Genomic DNA, 18,719 nt, shown 5'->3' with positions numbered 1-18,719 from the left:
TTGTTCGTGGACGTCTGTCAAGATGTTGTCTATGCATACGGTTGGCCATCACGGGTTTTCTGGGCCGTTTGGAAGGTCAAACGAGCCCCGGAGCGAGCATACGCCTCATTTTGACGATTTTCGTGTGCTATTGCACACCATTTTTTGGGTGATCGGGATTCCGACGTCAAAAATGCCAAATTTGTTTGTGGACGTCCGTCAAGACGTTGTCTATGCATACGGTTGGCCATCACGGGTTTTCTGGGCCATTTGGAAGGTCAAACGAGCCCCGGAGCGAGCATACGCCTCATTTTGACGATTTTCGTGTGCTATTGCACACCATTTTTTTGGTGATCGGGATTCCGACGTCAAAAATGCCAAATTTGTTCGTGGACGTCCGTCAAGATGTTGTCTATGCATACGGTTGGCCATCACGGGTTTTTTTGGCCCGTTTGGAAGGTCAAACGAGCCCCGGAGCGAGCATACGCCTCATTTTGACGATTTTCGTGTGCTATTGCACACCATTTTTTGGGTGATCAGGATTCCGACGTCAAAAATGCCAAATTTGTTCGTGGACGTCCGTCAAGACGTTGTCTATGCATACGGTTGGCCATCACGGGTTTTCTGGGCCGTTTGGAAGGTCAAACGAGCCCCGGAGCGAGCATACGCCTCATTTTGACGATTTTCGTGTTCTATTGCACACCATTTTTTGGGTGATCGGGATTCCGACGTCAAAAATGCCAAATTTGTTCGTGGACGTCCGTCAAGACGTTGTCTATGCATACGGTTGGCCATCACGGGTTTTCTAGGCCATTTGGAAGGTCAAACGAGCCCCGGAGCGAGCATACGCCTCATTTTGACGATTTTCGTGTGCTATTGCACACCATTTTTAGGGTGATCAGGATTCCGAGGTCAAAAATGCCAAATTTGTTCGTGGACGTCCGTCAAGACGTTGTCTATGCATACGGTTGGCCATCACGGGTTTTCTGGGCCGTTTGGAAGGTCAAACGAGCCCCGGAGCGAGCATACGCCTCATTTTGACGATTTTCGTGTGCTAGTGCACACCATTTTTTGGGTGATCGGGATTCCGACGTCAAAAATGCCAAATTTGTTCGTGGACGTCCGCCAAGACATTGTCTATGCATACGGTTGGCCATCACGGGTTTTCTGGGCCATTTGGAAGGTCAAACGAGCCCCGGAGCGAGCATACGCCTCATTTTATTGATTTTCGTGTGCTATTGCACACCATTTTTTGGGTGATCGGGATTCCGACGTCAAAAATGCCAAATTTGTTCGTGGACGTCCGTCAAGACGTTGTCTATGCATACGGTTGGCCATTACGGGTTTTCTGGGCCGTTTGGAAGGTCAAACGAGCCCCGGAGCGAGCATACGCCTCATTTTGACGATTTTCGTGTGCTATTGCACACCATTTTTTGGCTGATCGGGATTCCGACGTCAAAAATGCCAAATTTGTTCGTGGACGTCCATCAAGACGTTTTCTATGCATACGGTTGGCCATCACGGGTTTTCTGGGCCGTTTGGAAGGTCAAACGAGCCCCGGAGCGAGCATACGCCTCATTTTGACGATTTTCGTGTGCTATTGCACACCATTTTTTGGGTGATCGGGATTCCGACGTCAAAAATGCCAAATTTGTTTGTGGACGTCCGTCAAGTCGTTGTCTATGCATACGGTTCGCCATCACGGGTTTTTTGGGCCGTTTGGAAGGTCAAACGAGCCCCGGAGCGAGCATACGCCTCATTTTGACGATTTTCGTGTGCTATTGCACACCATTTTTGGGTGATCGGGATTCCGACGTCAAAAATGCAAAATTTGTTCGTGGACGTCCGTCAAGACGTTGTCTATGCATAAGGTTGGCCATCATGGGTTTTCTGGGCCGTTTGGAAGGTCAAATGAGCCCCAGAGCGAGCATACGCCTCATTTTGACGATTTTCGTGTGCTATTGCACACCATTTTTTGGGTGATCGGGATTCCGACGTCAAAAATGCCAAATTTGTTCGTGGACGTCCGTCAAGACGTTGTCTATGCATACGGTTGGCCATCACGGGTTTTCTGGGCCGTTTGGAAGGTCAAACGAGCCCCGGAGCGAGCATACGCCTCATTTTGACGATTTTCGTGTGCTATTGCACACCATTTTTTGGGTGATCGGGATTCTGACGTCAAAAATGCCAAATTTCTTCGTGGACGTCCGTCAAGACGTTGTCTATGCATACGGTTGGCCATCACGGGTTTTCTGGGCCATTTGGAAGGTCAAACGAGCCCCGGAGCGAGCATACGCCTTATTTTGACGATTTTCGTGTGCTATTGCACACCATTTTTTGGGTGATCAGGATTTCGACGTCAAAAATGCCAAATTTGTTCGTGGACGTCCGTCAAGACGTTGTCTATGCATACGGTTGGCCATCACGGGTTTTCTGGGCCGTTTGGAAGGTCAAACGAGCCCCGGAGCGAGCATACGCCTCATTTTGACGATTTTCGTGTGCTATTGCACACCATTTTTTGGGTGATCGGGATTCTGACGTCAAAAATGCCAAATTTCTTCGTGGACGTCCGTCAAGACGTTGTCTATGCATACGGTTGGCCATCACGGGTTTTCTGGGCCATTTGGAAGGTCAAACGAGCCCCGGAGCGAGCATACGCCTTATTTTGACGATTTTCGTGTGCTATTGCACACCATTTTTTGGGTGATCAGGATTTCGACGTCAAAAATGCCAAATTTGTTCGTGGACGTCCGTCAAGACGTTGTCTATGCATACGGTTGGCCATCACGGGTTTTCTGGGCCGTTTGGAAGGTCAAACGAGCCCCGGAGCGAGCATACGCCTCATTTTGACAATTTTCGTGTGCTATTGCACACCATTTTTTGGCTGATCGGGATTCCGACGTCAAAAATGCCAAATTTGTTCGTGGACGTCCATCAAGACGTTGTCTATGCATACGGTTGGCCATCATGGGTATTCTGGGCCGTTTGGAAGGTCAAACGAGCCCCGGAGCGAGCATACGCCTCATTTTGACGATTTTCGTGTGCTATTGCACACTATTTTTTGGGTGATCGGGATTCCGACATCAAAAATGCCAAATTTGTTCGTGGACGTCCGTCAAGACGTTGTCTATGCATACGGTTGGCCATCAGGGGTTTTCTGGGCCGTTTGGAAGGTCAAACGAGCCCCGGAGCGAGCATACGCCTCATTTTGACGATTTTCGTGTGCTATTGCACACCATTTTTTGGCTGATCGGGATTCCGACGTCAAAAATGCCAAATTTGTTCGTGGACATCCGTCAAGACGTTGTCTATGCATACGGTTGGCCATCACGGGTATTCTGGGCCGTTTGGAAGGTCAAACGAGCCCCGGAGCGAGCATACGCCTCATTTTGACGATTTTCGTGTGCTATTGCACACCATTTTTTGGGTGATCGGGATTCCGACGTCAAAAATGCCAAATTTGTTCGTGGACGTCCGTCAAGACGTTGTCTATGCATACGGTTGGCCATCAGGGGTTTTCTGGGCCGTTTGGAAGGTCAAACGAGCCCCGGAGCGAGCATACGCCTCATTTTGACGATTTTCGTGTGCTATTGCACACCATTTTTTGGCTGATCGGGATTCCGACGTCAAAAATGCCAAATTTGTTCGTGGACATCCGTCAAGACGTTGTCTATGCATACGGTTGGCCATCACGGGTTTTTTGGGCCGTTTGGAAGGTCAAACGAGCCCCGGAGCGAGCATACGCCTCATTTTGACGATTTTCGTGTGCTATTGCACACCATTTTTTGGGTGATCGGGATTCCGACGTCAAAAATGCCAAATTTGTTTGTGGACGTCCGTCAAGTCGTTGTCTATGCATACGGTTGGCCATCACGGGTTTTCTGGGCCGTTTGGAAGGTCAAACGAGCCCCGGAGCGAGCATACGCCTCATTTTGACGATTTTCGTGTGCTATTGCACACCATTTTTGGGTGATCGGGATTCCGACGTCAAAAATGCCAAATTTGTTCGTGGACGTCCGTCAAGATGTTGTCTATGCATACGGTTGGCCATCACGGGTTTTCTGGGCCGTTTGGAAGGTCAAACGAGCCCCGGAGCGAGCATACGCCTCATTTTGACAATTTTCGTGTGCTATTGCACACCATTTTTGGGTGATCGGGATTCCGATGTCAAAAATGCCAAATTTATTCGTGAACGTCCGTCAAGACGTTGTCTATGCATACGGTTGGCCATCACGGGTTTTCTGGGCCATTTGGAAGGTCAAACGAGCCCCGGAGCGAGCATACGCCTCATTTTGACGATTTTCGTGTGCTATTGCACACCATTTTTTGGGTGATCGGGATTCTGACGTCAAAAATGCCAAATTTGTTCGTGGACGTCCGCCAAGACATTGTCTATGCATACGGTTGGCCATCACGGGTTTTCTGGGCCATTTGGAAGGTCAAACGAGCCCCGGAGCGAGCATACGCCTCATTTTATTGATTTTCGTGTGCTATTGCACACCATTTTTTGGGTGATCGGGATTCCGACGTCAAAAATGCCAAATTTGTTCGTGGACGTCCGTCAAGACGTTGTCTATGCATACGGTTGGCCATTACGGGTTTTCTGGGCCGTTTGGAAGGTCAAACGAGCCCCGGAGCGAGCATACGCCTCATTTTGACGATTTTCGTGTGCTATTGCACACCATTTTTTGGCTGATCGGGATTCCGACGTCAAAAATGCCAAATTTGTTCGTGGACGTCCATCAAGACGTTTTCTATGCATACGGTTGGCCATCACGGGTTTTCTGGGCCGTTTGGAAGGTCAAACGAGCCCCGGAGCGAGCATACGCCTCATTTTGACGATTTTCGTGTGCTATTGCACACCATTTTTTGGGTGATCGGGATTCCGACGTCAAAAATGCCAAATTTGTTTGTGGACGTCCGTCAAGTCGTTGTCTATGCATACGGTTCGCCATCACGGGTTTTTTGGGCCGTTTGGAAGGTCAAACGAGCCCCGGAGCGAGCATACGCCTCATTTTGACGATTTTCGTGTGCTATTGCACACCATTTTTGGGTGATCGGGATTCCGACGTCAAAAATGCAAAATTTGTTCGTGGACGTCCGTCAAGACGTTGTCTATGCATAAGGTTGGCCATCATGGGTTTTCTGGGCCGTTTGGAAGGTCAAATGAGCCCCAGAGCGAGCATACGCCTCATTTTGACGATTTTCGTGTGCTATTGCACACCATTTTTTGGGTGATCGGGATTCCGACGTCAAAAATGCCAAATTTGTTCGTGGACGTCCGTCAAGACGTTGTCTATGCATACGGTTGGCCATCACGGGTTTTCTGGGCCGTTTGGAAGGTCAAACGAGCCCCGGAGCGAGCATACGCCTCATTTTGACGATTTTCGTGTGCTATTGCACACCATTTTTTGGGTGATCGGGATTCTGACGTCAAAAATGCCAAATTTCTTCGTGGACGTCCGTCAAGACGTTGTCTATGCATACGGTTGGCCATCACGGGTTTTCTGGGCCATTTGGAAGGTCAAACGAGCCCCGGAGCGAGCATACGCCTTATTTTGACGATTTTCGTGTGCTATTGCACACCATTTTTTGGGTGATCAGGATTTCGACGTCAAAAATGCCAAATTTGTTCGTGGACGTCCGTCAAGACGTTGTCTATGCATACGGTTGGCCATCACGGGTTTTCTGGGCCGTTTGGAAGGTCAAACGAGCCCCGGAGCGAGCATACGCCTCATTTTGACGATTTTCGTGTGCTATTGCACACCATTTTTTGGGTGATCGGGATTCTGACGTCAAAAATGCCAAATTTCTTCGTGGACGTCCGTCAAGACGTTGTCTATGCATACGGTTGGCCATCACGGGTTTTCTGGGCCATTTGGAAGGTCAAACGAGCCCCGGAGCGAGCATACGCCTTATTTTGACGATTTTCGTGTGCTATTGCACACCATTTTTTGGGTGATCAGGATTTCGACGTCAAAAATGCCAAATTTGTTCGTGGACGTCCGTCAAGACGTTGTCTATGCATACGGTTGGCCATCACGGGTTTTCTGGGCCGTTTGGAAGGTCAAACGAGCCCCGGAGCGAGCATACGCCTCATTTTGACAATTTTCGTGTGCTATTGCACACCATTTTTTGGCTGATCGGGATTCCGACGTCAAAAATGCCAAATTTGTTCGTGGACGTCCATCAAGACGTTGTCTATGCATACGGTTGGCCATCATGGGTATTCTGGGCCGTTTGGAAGGTCAAACGAGCCCCGGAGCGAGCATACGCCTCATTTTGACGATTTTCGTGTGCTATTGCACACTATTTTTTGGGTGATCGGGATTCCGACATCAAAAATGCCAAATTTGTTCGTGGACGTCCGTCAAGACGTTGTCTATGCATACGGTTGGCCATCAGGGGTTTTCTGGGCCGTTTGGAAGGTCAAACGAGCCCCGGAGCGAGCATACGCCTCATTTTGACGATTTTCGTGTGCTATTGCACACCATTTTTTGGCTGATCGGGATTCCGACGTCAAAAATGCCAAATTTGTTCGTGGACATCCGTCAAGACGTTGTCTATGCATACGGTTGGCCATCACGGGTATTCTGGGCCGTTTGGAAGGTCAAACGAGCCCCGGAGCGAGCATACGCCTCATTTTGACGATTTTCGTGTGCTATTGCACACCATTTTTTGGGTGATCGGGATTCCGACGTCAAAAATGCCAAATTTGTTCGTGGACGTCCGTCAAGACGTTGTCTATGCATACGGTTGGCCATCAGGGGTTTTCTGGGCCGTTTGGAAGGTCAAACGAGCCCCGGAGCGAGCATACGCCTCATTTTGACGATTTTCGTGTGCTATTGCACACCATTTTTTGGCTGATCGGGATTCCGACGTCAAAAATGCCAAATTTGTTCGTGGACATCCGTCAAGACGTTGTCTATGCATACGGTTGGCCATCACGGGTTTTTTGGGCCGTTTGGAAGGTCAAACGAGCCCCGGAGCGAGCATACGCCTCATTTTGACGATTTTCGTGTGCTATTGCACACCATTTTTTGGGTGATCGGGATTCCGACGTCAAAAATGCCAAATTTGTTTGTGGACGTCCGTCAAGTCGTTGTCTATGCATACGGTTGGCCATCACGGGTTTTCTGGGCCGTTTGGAAGGTCAAACGAGCCCCGGAGCGAGCATACGCCTCATTTTGACGATTTTCGTGTGCTATTGCACACCATTTTTGGGTGATCGGGATTCCGACGTCAAAAATGCCAAATTTGTTCGTGGACGTCCGTCAAGATGTTGTCTATGCATACGGTTGGCCATCACGGGTTTTCTGGGCCGTTTGGAAGGTCAAACGAGCCCCGGAGCGAGCATACGCCTCATTTTGACAATTTTCGTGTGCTATTGCACACCATTTTTGGGTGATCGGGATTCCGATGTCAAAAATGCCAAATTTATTCGTGAACGTCCGTCAAGACGTTGTCTATGCATACGGTTGGCCATCACGGGTTTTCTGGGCCATTTGGAAGGTCAAACGAGCCCCGGAGCGAGCATACGCCTCATTTTGACGATTTTCGTGTGCTATTGCACACCATTTTTTGGGTGATCGGGATTCTGACGTCAAAAATGCCAAATTTGTTCGTGGACGTCCGTCAAGACATTGTCTATGCATACGGTTGGCCATCACGGGTTTTCTGGGCCATTTGGAAGGTCAAACGAGCCCCGGAGCGAGCATACGCCTCATTTTGATGATTTTCGTGTGCTATTGCACACCATTTTTTGGGTGATCGGGATTCCGACGTCAAAAATGCCAAATTTGTTCGTGGACGTCTGTCAAGACGTTGTCTATGCATACGGTTGGCCATCACGGGTTTTCTGGGCCATTTGGAAGGTCAAACGAGCCCCAGAGCGAGCATACGCCTCATTTTGACGATTTTCGTGTGCTATTGCACACCATTTTTTGGGTGATCGGGATTCCGACGTCAAAAATGCCAAATTTGTTCGTGGACGTCCGTCAAGACGTTGTCTATGCATACGGTTGGCCATCACGGGTTTTCTGGGCCGTTTGGAAGGTCAAACGAGCCCCGGAGTGAGCATACGCCTCATTTTGACGATTTTCGTGTGCTATTGCACACCATTTTTTGGGTGATCGGGAGTCCGACGTCAAAAATGCCAAATTTGTTCGTGGACGTCCGTCAAGACATTGTCTATGCATAGGGTTGGCCATCACGGGTTTTCTGGGCCATTTGGAAGGTCAAACGAGCCCCGGAGCGAGCATACGCCTCATTTTGACGATTTTCGTGTGCTATTGCACACCATTTTTGGGTGATCGGGATTCCGACGTCAAAAATGCAAAATTTGTTCGTGGACGTCCGTCAAGACGTTGTCTATGCATACGGTTGGCCATCACGGGTTTTCTGGGCCGTTTGGAAGGTCAAATGAGCCCCAGAGCGAGCATACGCCTCATTTTGACGATTTTCGTGTGCTATTGCACACCATTTTTTGGGTGATCGGGATTCCGACGTCAAAAATGCCAAATTTGTTCGTGGACGTCCGTCAAGACGTTGTCTATGCATACGGTTGGCCATCACGGGTTTTCTGGGCCATTTGGAAGGTCAAACGAGCCCCGGAGCGAGCATACGCCTCATTTTGACGATTTTCGTGTGCTATTGCACACCATTTTTTTGGTGATCGGGATTCCGACGTCAAAAATGCCAAATTTGTTCATGGACGTCCGTCAAGACGTTGTCTATGCATACGGTTGGCCATCACGGGTTTTCTGGGCCGTTTGGAAGGTCAAACGAGCCCCGGAGCGAGCATACGCCTCATTTTGACGATTTTCGTGTGCTATTGCACACCATTTTTTGGCTGATCGGGATTCCGACGTCAAAAATGCCAAATTTGTTCGTGGACATCCGTCAAGACGTTGTCTATGCATACGGTTGGCCATCACGGGTTTTTTGGGCCGTTTGGAAGGTCAAACGAGCCCCAGAGCGAGCATACGCCTCATTTTGACGATTTTCGTGTGCTATTGCACACCATTTTTTGGGTGATCGGGATTCCGACGTCAAAAATGCCAAATTTGTTTGTGGACGTCCGTCAAGTCGTTGTCTATGCATACGGTTGGCCATCACGGGTTTTCTGGGCCGTTTGGAAGGTCAAACGAGCCCCGGAGCGAGCATACGCCTCATTTTGACGATTTTCGTGTGCTATTGCACACCATTTTTGGGTGATCGGGATTCCGACGTCAAAAATGCCAAATTTGTTCGTGGACGTCCGTCAAGACGTTGTCTATGCATACGGTTGGCCATCACGGGTTTTCTGGGCCGTTTGGAAGGTCAAACGAGCCCCGGAGCGAGCATACGCCTCATTTTGACGATTTTCGTGTGCTATTGCACACCATTTTTGGGTGATCGGGATTCCGACGTCAAAAATGCCAAATTTGTTCGTGAACGTCCGTCAAGACGTTGTCTATGCATACGGTTGGCCATCACGGGTTTTCTGGGCCATTTGGAAGGTCAAACGAGCCCCGGAGCGAGCATACGCCTCATTTTGATGATTTTCGTGTGCTATTGCACACCATTTTTTGGGTGATCGGGATTCTGACGTCAAAAATGCCAAATTTGTTCGTGGACGTCCGTCAAGACGTTGTCTATGCATACGGTTGGCCATCACGGGTTTTCTGGGCCGTTTGGAAGGTCAAACGAGCCCCAGAGCGAGCATACGCCTCATTTTGACGATATTTTTTGGTGATCGGGATTCTGACGTCAAAAATGCCAAATTTGTTCGTGGACGTCCGTCAAGACGTTGTCTATGCATACGGTTGGCCATCACGGGTTTTCTGGGCCGTTTGGAAGGTCAAACGAGCCTCGGAGCGAGCATACGCCTCATTTTGACGATTTTCGTGTGCTATTGCACACCATTTTTTGGGTGATCGGGATTCCGACGTCAAAAATGCCAAATTTGTTCGTGGACGTCCGTCAAGACGTTGTCTATGCATACGGTTGGCCATCACGGGTTTTCTGGGCCATTTGGAAGGTCAAACGAGCCCCGGAGCGAGCATACGCCTCATTTTGACGATTTTCGTGTGCTATTGCACACCATTTTTTGGGTGATCAGGATTCCGACGTCAAAAATGCCAAATTTGTTCGTGGACGTCCGTCAAGACGTTGTCTATGCATACGGTTGGCCATCACGGGTTTTCTGGGCCGTTTGGAAGGTCAAACGAGCCCCGGAGCGAGCATACGCCTCATTTTGACGATTTTCGTGTGCTATTGCACACCATTTTTTGGGTGATCGAGATTCCGACGTCAAAAATGCCAAATTTGTTCGTGGACGTCCGTCAAGACGTTGTCTATATATACGGTTGGCCATCACGGGTTTTCTGGGCCGTTTGGAAGGTCAAACGAGCCCCGGAGCGAGCATACGCCTCATTTTGACGATTTTCGTGTGCTATTGCACACCATTTTTTGGCTGATCGGGATTCCGACGTCAAAAATGCCAAATTTGTTCGTGGACATCCGTCAAGACGTTGTCTATGCATACGGTTGGCCATCACGGGTTTTCTGGGCCGTTTGGAAGGTCAAACGAGCCCCAAAGCGAGCATACACCTCATTTTGACGATTTTCGTGTGCTATTGCACACCATTTTTTGGGTGATCGAGATTCCGACGTCAAAAATGCCAAATTTGTTCGTGGACGTCCGTCAAGACGTTGTCTATGCATACGGTTGGCCATCATGGGTTTTCTGGGCCGTTTGGAAGGTCAAACGAGCCCCGGAGCGAGCATACGCCTCATTTTGACGATTTTCGTGTGCTATTGCACACCATTTTTTGGGTGATCGGGATTCCGACGTCAAAAATGCCAAATTTGTTCGTGGACATCCGTCAAGATGTTGTCTATGCATACAGTTGGCCATCACGGGTTTTCTGGGCCATTTGGAAGGTCAAACGAGCCCCGGAGCGAGCATACGCCTCATTTTGACGATTTTCGTGTGCTATTGCACACCATTTTTTGGGTGATCAGGATTCCGACGTCAAAAATGCCAAATTTGTTCGTGGACGTCCGTCAAGACGTTGTCTATGCATACTGTTGGCCATCACGGGTTTTCTGGGCCGTTTGGAAGGTCAAACGAGCACCGGAGCGAGCATACGCCTCATTTTGACGATTTTCGTGTGCTATTGCACACCATTTTTTGGGTGATCGAGATTCTGACGTCAAAAATGCCAAATTTGTTCGTGGACGTCCGTCAAGACGTTGTCTACGCATACGGTTGGCCATCACGGGTTTTCTGGGCGGTTTGGAAGGTCAAACGAGCCCTGGAGCGAGCATACGCCTCATTTTGACGATTTTCGTGTGCTATTGCACACCATTTTTTGGGTGATCGGGATTCCGACGTCAAAAATGCCAAATTTGTTTGTGGACGTCCGTCAAGACGTTGTCTATGCATACGGTTGGCCATCACGGGTTTTCTAGGCCGTTTGGAAGGTCAAACGAGCCCCGGAGCGAGCATACGCCTCATTTTGACGATTTTCGTGTGCTATTGCACACCATTTTTTGGGTGATCGGGATTCCGACGTCAAAAATGCCAAATTTGTTCGTGGACGTCCGTCAAGACGTTGTCTATGCATACGGTTGGCCATCACGGGTTTTCTGGGCCATTTGGAAGGTCAAACGAGCCCCGGAGCGAGCATACGCCTCATTTTGACGATTTTCGTGTGCTATTGCACACCATTTTTTGGGTGATCAGGATTCCGACGTCAAAAATGCCAAATTTGTTCGTGGACGTCCGTCAAGACGTTGTCTATGCATACGGTTGGCCATCACGGGTTTTCTGGGCCGTTTGGAAGGTCAAACGAGCCCCGGAGCGAGCATACGCCTCATTTTGATGATTTTCGTATGCTATTGCACACCATTTTTTGGCTGATCGGGATTCCGACGTCAAAAATGCCAAATTTGTTCGTGGACGTCCGTCAAGACGTTGTCTATGCATACGGTTGGCCATCACGTGTTTTCTGGGCCATTTGGAAGGTCAAACGAGCCCCGGAGCGAGCATACGCCTCATTTTGACGATTTTCGTGTGCTATTGCACACCATTTTTTGGGTGATCGGGATTCTGACGTCAAAAATGCAAAATTTGTTCGTGGACGTCCGTCAAGACGTTGTCTATGCATACGGTTGGCCATCACGGGTTTTCTGGGCCATTTGGAAGGTCAAACGAGCCCCGGAGCGAGCATACGCCTCATTTTGACGATTTTCGTGTGCTATTGCACACCATTTTTTGGGTGATCAGCATTCCGACGTCAAAACTGCCAAATTTGTTCGTGGACGTCCGTCAAGACGTTGTCTATGCATACGGTTGGCCATCACGGGTTTTCTGGGCCGTTTGGAAGGTCAAACGAGCCTCGGAGCGAGCATACGCCTCATTTTGACGATTTTCGTGTGCTATTGCACACCATTTTTTGGGTGATCGGGATTCCGACTACAAAAATGCCAAATTTGTTCGTGGACGTCCGTCAAGATGTTGTCTATGCATACGGTTGGCCATCACGGGTTTTCTGGGCCGTTTGGAAGGTCAAACGAGCCCCGGAGCGAGCATACGCCTCATTTTGACGATTTTCGTGTGCTATTGCACACCATTTTTTGGGTGATCGAGATTCCGACGTCAAAAATGCCAAATTTGTTCGTGGACGTCCGTCAAGACGTTGTCTATGCATACGGTTGGCCATCACGGGTTTTCTGGGCCGTTTGGAAGGTCAAACGAGCCCCGGAGCGAGCATACGCCTCATTTTGACGATTTTCGTGTGCTATTGCACACCATTTTTTGGGTGATCGGGATTCCGACTACAAAAATGCCAAATTTGTTCGTGGACGTCCGTCAAGACGTTGTCTATGCATACGGTTGGCCATCACGGGTTTTCTGGGCCGTTTGGAAGGTCAAACGAGCCCCGGAGCGAGCATACGCCTCATTTTGATGATTTTCGTGTGCTATTGCACACCATTTTTTGGCTGATCGGGATTCCGACGTCAAAAATGCCAAATTTGTTCGTGGACGTCCGTCAAGACGTTGTCTATGCATACGGTTGGCCATCACGGGTTTTCTGGGCCATTTGGAAGGTCAAACGAGCCCCGGAGCGAGCATACGCCTCATTTTGACGATTTTCGTGTGCTATTGCACACCATTTTTTGGGTGATCGGGATTCTGACGTCAAAAATGCAAAATTTGTTCGTGGACGTCCGTCAAGACGTTGTCTATGCATACGGTTGGCCATCACGGGTTTTCTGTGCCGTTTGGAAGGTCAAACGAGCCCCGGAGCGAGCATACGCCTCATTTTGACAATTTTCGTGTGCTATTGCACACCATTTTTTGGCTGATCGGGATTCCGACGTCAAAAATGCCAAATTTGTTCGTGGACGTTGTCTATGCATACGGTTGGCCATCACGGGTTTTCTGGGCCATTTGGAAGGTCAAACGAGCCCCGAAGCGAGCATACGCCTCATTTTGACGATTTTCGTGTGCTATTGCACACCATTTTTTGGGTGATCGGGATTCCGACTACAAAAATGCCAAATTTGTTCGTGGACGTCCGTCAAGACGTTGTCTATGCATACGGTTGGCCATCACGGGTTTTCTGGGCCATTTGGAAGGTCAAACGAGCCCCGGAGCGAGCATACGCCTCATTTTGACGATTTTCGTGTGCTATTGCACACCATTTTTTGGGTGATCAGCATTCCGACGTCAAAACTTCCAAATTTGTTCGTGGACGTCCGTCAAGACGTTGTCTATGCATACGGTTGGCCATCACGGGTTTTCTGGGCCGTTTGGAAGGTCAAACGAGCCCCGGAGCGAGCATACGCCTCATTTTGACGATTTTCGTGTGCTATTGCACACCATTTTTTGGCTGATCGGGATTCCGACGTCAAAAATGCCAAATTTGTTCGTGGACATCCGTCAAGACGTTGTCTATGCATACGGTTGGCCATCACGGGTTTTTTGGGCCGTTTGGAAGGTCAAACGAGCCCCAGAGCGAGCATACGCCTCATTTTGACGATTTTCGTGTGCTATTGCACACCATTTTTTGGGTGATCGGGATTCCGACGTCAAAAATGCCAAATTTGTTTGTGGACGTCCGTCAAGTCGTTGTCTATGCATACGGTTGGCCATCACGGGTTTTCTGGGCCGTTTGGAAGGTCAAACGAGCCCCGGAGCGAGCATACGCCTCATTTTGACGATTTTCGTGTGCTATTGCACACCATTTTTGGGTGATCGGGATTCCGACGTCAAAAATGCCAAATTTGTTCGTGGACGTCCGTCAAGACGTTGTCTATGCATACGGTTGGCCATCACGGGTTTTCTGGGCCGTTTGGAAGGTCAAACGAGCCCCGGAGCGAGCATACGCCTCATTTTGACGATTTTCGTGTGCTATTGCACACCATTTTTGGGTGATCGGGATTCCGACGTCAAAAATGCCAAATTTGTTCGTGAACGTCCGTCAAGACGTTGTCTATGCATACGGTTGGCCATCACGGGTTTTCTGGGCCATTTGGAAGGTCAAACGAGCCCCGGAGCGAGCATACGCCTCATTTTGATGATTTTCGTGTGCTATTGCACACCATTTTTTGGGTGATCGGGATTCTGACGTCAAAAATGCCAAATTTGTTCGTGGACGTCCGTCAAGACGTTGTCTATGCATACGGTTGGCCATCACGGGTTTTCTGGGCCGTTTGGAAGGTCAAACGAGCCCCAGAGCGAGCATACGCCTCATTTTGACGATATTTTTTGGTGATCGGGATTCTGACGTCAAAAATGCCAAATTTGTTCGTGGACGTCCGTCAAGACGTTGTCTATGCATACGGTTGGCCATCACGGGTTTTCTGGGCCGTTTGGAAGGTCAAACGAGCCTCGGAGCGAGCATACGCCTCATTTTGACGATTTTCGTGTGCTATTGCACACCATTTTTTGGGTGATCGGGATTCCGACGTCAAAAATGCCAAATTTGTTCGTGGACGTCCGTCAAGACGTTGTCTATGCATACGGTTGGCCATCACGGGTTTTCTGGGCCATTTGGAAGGTCAAACGAGCCCCGGAGCGAGCATACGCCTCATTTTGACGATTTTCGTGTGCTATTGCACACCATTTTTTGGGTGATCAGGATTCCGACGTCAAAAATGCCAAATTTGTTCGTGGACGTCCGTCAAGACGTTGTCTATGCATACGGTTGGCCATCACGGGTTTTCTGGGCCGTTTGGAAGGTCAAACGAGCCCCGGAGCGAGCATACGCCTCATTTTGACGATTTTCGTGTGCTATTGCACACCATTTTTTGGGTGATCGAGATTCCGACGTCAAAAATGCCAAATTTGTTCGTGGACGTCCGTCAAGACGTTGTCTATATATACGGTTGGCCATCACGGGTTTTCTGGGCCGTTTGGAAGGTCAAACGAGCCCCGGAGCGAGCATACGCCTCATTTTGACGATTTTCGTGTGCTATTGCACACCATTTTTTGGCTGATCGGGATTCCGACGTCAAAAATGCCAAATTTGTTCGTGGACATCCGTCAAGACGTTGTCTATGCATACGGTTGGCCATCACGGGTTTTCTGGGCCGTTTGGAAGGTCAAACGAGCCCCGGAGCGAGCATACACCTCATTTTGACGATTTTCGTGTGCTATTGCACACCATTTTTTGGGTGATCGAGATTCCGACGTCAAAAATGCCAAATTTGTTCGTGGACGTCCGTCAAGACGTTGTCTATGCATACGGTTGGCCATCATGGGTTTTCTGGGCCGTTTGGAAGGTCAAACGAGCCCCGGAGCGAGCATACGCCTCATTTTGACGATTTTCGTGTGCTATTGCACACCATTTTTTGGGTGATCGGGATTCCGACGTCAAAAATGCCAAATTTGTTCGTGGACATCCGTCAAGATGTTGTCTATGCATACAGTTGGCCATCACGGGTTTTCTGGGCCATTTGGAAGGTCAAACGAGCCCCGGAGCGAGCATACGCCTCATTTTGACGATTTTCGTGTGCTATTGCACACCATTTTTTGGGTGATCAGGATTCCGACGTCAAAAATGCCAAATTTGTTCGTGGACGTCCGTCAAGACGTTGTCTATGCATACTGTTGGCCATCACGGGTTTTCTGGGCCGTTTGGAAGGTCAAACGAGCACCGGAGCGAGCATACGCCTCATTTTGACGATTTTCGTGTGCTATTGCACACCATTTTTTGGGTGATCGAGATTCTGACGTCAAAAATGCCAAATTTGTTCGTGGACGTCCGTCAAGACGTTGTCTACGCATACGGTTGGCCATCACGGGTTTTCTGGGCGGTTTGGAAGGTCAAACGAGCCCTGGAGCGAGCATACGCCTCATTTTGACGATTTTCGTGTGCTATTGCACACCATTTTTTGGGTGATCGGGATTCCGACGTCAAAAATGCCAAATTTGTTTGTGGACGTCCGTCAAGACGTTGTCTATGCATACGGTTGGCCATCACGGGTTTTCTAGGCCGTTTGGAAGGTCAAACGAGCCCCGGAGCGAGCATACGCCTCATTTTGACGATTTTCGTGTGCTATTGCACACCATTTTTTGGGTGATCGGGATTCCGACGTCAAAAATGCCAAATTTGTTCGTGGACGTCCGTCAAGACGTTGTCTATGCATACGGTTGGCCATCACGGGTTTTCTGGGCCATTTGGAAGGTCAAACGAGCCCCGGAGCGAGCATACGCCTCATTTTGACGATTTTCGTGTGCTATTGCACACCATTTTTTGGGTGATCAGGATTCCGACGTCAAAAATGCCAAATTTGTTCGTGGACGTCCGTCAAGACGTTGTCTATGCATACGGTTGGCCATCACGGGTTTTCTGGGCCGTTTGGAAGGTCAAACGAGCCCCGGAGCGAGCATACGCCTCATTTTGATGATTTTCGTATGCTATTGCACACCATTTTTTGGCTGATCGGGATTCCGACGTCAAAAATGCCAAATTTGTTCGTGGACGTCCGTCAAGACGTTGTCTATGCATACGGTTGGCCATCACGTGTTTTCTGGGCCATTTGGAAGGTCAAACGAGCCCCGGAGCGAGCATACGCCTCATTTTGACGATTTTCGTGTGCTATTGCACACCATTTTTTGGGTGATCGGGATTCTGACGTCAAAAATGCAAAATTTGTTCGTGGACGTCCGTCAAGACGTTGTCTATGCATACGGTTGGCCATCACGGGTTTTCTGGGCCATTTGGAAGGTCAAACGAGCCCCGGAGCGAGCATACGCCTCATTTTGACGATTTTCGTGTGCTATTGCACACCATTTTTTGGGTGATCAGCATTCCGACGTCAAAACTGCCAAATTTGTTCGTGGACGTCCGTCAAGACGTTGTCTATGCATACGGTTGGCCATCACGGGTTTTCTGGGCCGTTTGGAAGGTCAAACGAGCCTCGGAGCGAGCATACGCCTCATTTTGACGATTTTCGTGTGCTATTGCACACCATTTTTTGGGTGATCGGGATTCCGACTACAAAAATGCCAAATTTGTTCGTGGACGTCCGTCAAGATGTTGTCTATGCATACGGTTGGCCATCACGGGTTTTCTGGGCCGTTTGGAAGGTCAAACGAGCCCCGGAGCGAGCATACGCCTCATTTTGACGATTTTCGTGTGCTATTGCACACCATTTTTTGGGTGATCGAGATTCCGACGTCAAAAATGCCAAATTTGTTCGTGGACGTCCGTCAAGACGTTGTCTATGCATACGGTTGGCCATCACGGGTTTTCTGGGCCGTTTGGAAGGTCAAACGAGCCCCGGAGCGAGCATACGCCTCATTTTGACGATTTTCGTGTGCTATTGCACACCATTTTTTGGGTGATCGGGATTCCGACTACAAAAATGCCAAATTTGTTCGTGGACGTCCGTCAAGACGTTGTCTATGCATACGGTTGGCCATCACGGGTTTTCTGGGCCGTTTGGAAGGTCAAACGAGCCCCGGAGCGAGCATACGCCTCATTTTGATGATTTTCGTGTGCTATTGCACACCATTTTTTGGCTGATCGGGATTCCGACGTCAAAAATGCCAAATTTGTTCGTGGACGTCCGTCAAGACGTTGTCTATGCATACGGTTGGCCATCACGGGTTTTCTGGGCCATTTGGAAGGTCAAACGAGCCCCGGAGCGAGCATACGCCTCATTTTGACGATTTTCGTGTGCTATTGCACACCATTTTTTGGGTGATCGGGATTCTGACGTCAAAAATGCAAAATTTGTTCGTGGACGTCCGTCAAGACGTTGTCTATGCATACGGTTGGCCATCACGGGTTTTCTGTGCCGTTTGGAAGGTCAAACGAGCCCCGGAGCGAGCATACGCCTCATTTTGACAATTTTCGTGTGCTATTGCACACCATTTTTTGGCTGATCGGGATTCCGACGTCAAAAATGCCAAATTTGTTCGTGGACGTTGTCTATGCATACGGTTGGCCATCACGGGTTTTCTGGGCCATTTGGAAGGTCAAACGAGCCCCGAAGCGAGCATACGCCTCATTTTGACGATTTTCGTGTGCTATTGCACACCATTTTTTGGGTGATCGGGATTCCGACTACAAAAATGCCAAATTTGTTCGTGGACGTCCGTCAAGACGTTGTCTATGCATACGGTTGGCCATCACGGGTTTTCTGGGCCATTTGGAAGGTCAAACGAGCCCCGGAGCGAGCATACGCCTCATTTTGACGATTTTCGTGTGCTATTGCACACCATTTTTTGGGTGATC

Source organism: Solanum lycopersicum, chromosome 12, assembly GCF_036512215.1.
Source record: "Solanum lycopersicum chromosome 12, SLM_r2.1".
Lineage (NCBI taxonomy): Eukaryota > Viridiplantae > Streptophyta > Magnoliopsida > Solanales > Solanaceae > Solanum > Solanum lycopersicum.
The sequence above is the reverse complement of the archived record's forward strand: the minus strand, read 5'-3'. Positions refer to the sequence as shown.